Source organism: Triticum aestivum, unplaced genomic scaffold, assembly GCF_018294505.1.
Source record: "Triticum aestivum cultivar Chinese Spring unplaced genomic scaffold, IWGSC CS RefSeq v2.1 scaffold105976, whole genome shotgun sequence".
NCBI lineage: Eukaryota > Viridiplantae > Streptophyta > Magnoliopsida > Poales > Poaceae > Triticum > Triticum aestivum.
In genome coordinates this window covers 1-1,249 of record NW_025278460.1, presented here as the reverse complement: position 1 = coordinate 1,249, position 1,249 = coordinate 1, and the positions used below count along the sequence as shown (strand labels likewise).

The 1,249-nt window shown below is 51.6% G+C and overlaps 2 non-coding genes and 1 pseudogene across 2 annotated transcripts; all 3 read left to right on the top strand.

Moving 5' to 3' along the window:
• Positions 1-321: 321 nt before the first annotated feature.
• On the top strand, positions 322-440 carry LOC123178422 (5S ribosomal RNA). Its single transcript, XR_006489566.1, has one exon. It is a non-coding gene; the product is annotated as a 5S ribosomal RNA (ribosomal RNA).
• Positions 441-737: 297 nt separating this feature from the next.
• On the top strand, positions 738-856 carry LOC123178421 (5S ribosomal RNA). The gene has a single exon (XR_006489565.1). It is a non-coding gene; the product is annotated as a 5S ribosomal RNA (ribosomal RNA).
• A 297-nt stretch (positions 857-1,153) lies between these two features.
• Positions 1,154-1,249, top strand: LOC123178423 (uncharacterized; annotated as a pseudogene).

The following is a 1,249-nucleotide window of genomic DNA, read 5'->3' as shown; positions in this document are numbered from 1 at the left end:
TGGGAAGTCCTCGTGTTGCATTCCCTTTTTAATTTTTTTCGCGCCGCTTGCAAAACAAAACGCACGTGTAAGTAATATATTTACCGTGTTTTATTATTTTGCACGAGTGCGGTAAGTCATAGCTGGGTGCTCACGATTCACGGGTCCAGCGTCGGCGTTGTGGCGCGGCAAGCATGCACTGGTGCGGTTGAGAGGGAGGGGTGGAAACCGCGTTAAACTCGTCTCCGTAGTTAAGAGGGAGCGGCCAAAGCAATGTGCAATCGTCTTTGTAGTGGAGCTGGGAGGGGCAAGGATAAGGGACGAAGACCGGGGTAACATGTCGGATGCGATCATACCAGCACTAAAGAACCGAATCCCATCAGAACTCCGAAGTTAAGCGTGCTTGGGCGAGAGTAGTACTAGGATGGGTGACCTCCTGGGAAGTCCTCGTGTTGCATTTCCTTTTTAATTTTTTTCACGCCGCTTGCAAAACAAAACGCACGTGTAAGTAATATATTTACCGTGTTTTATTATTTTGCACGAGTGCGGTAAGTCATAGCTGAGTGCTCACGATTCACGGGTCCAGCGTCGGCGTTGTGGCGCGGCAAGCGTGCACTGGTGCGGTCGAGAGGGAGGGGTGGAAACCGCGTTAAACTCGTCTCCATAGTTGAGAGGGAGCGGCCAAAGCAATGTGCAATCGTCTTTGTAGTGGAGCTGGGAGGGGCAAGGATAAGGGACGAAGACCGGGGTAACATGTCGGATGCGATCATACCAGCACTAAAGCACCGGATCCCATCAGAACTCCGAAGTTAAGCGTGCTTGGGCGAGAGTAGTACTAGGATGGGTGACCTCCTGGGAAGTCCTCGTGTTGCATTCCCTTTTTAATTTTTTTCGCGCCGCTTGCAAAAGAAAACGCACGTGTAAGTAATATATTTACCGTGTTTTATTATTTTGCACGAGTGCGGTAAGTCATAGCTAGGTGCTCACGATTCACGGGTCCAGCGTCGGCGTTGTGGCGTGGCAAGCGTGCACTGGTGCGGTTGAGAGGGAGGGGTGGAAACCGCGTTAAACTCGTCTCCGTAGTTGAGAGGGAGCGGCCAAAGCAATGTGCAATCGTCTTTGTAGTGGAGCTGGGAGGGGCAAGGATAAGGGACGAAGACCGGGGTAACATGTCGGATGCGATCATACCAGCACTAAAGCACCGGATCCCATCAGAACTCCGAAGTTAAGCGTGCTTGGGCGAGAGTAGTACTAGGATGGGTGACCTCCT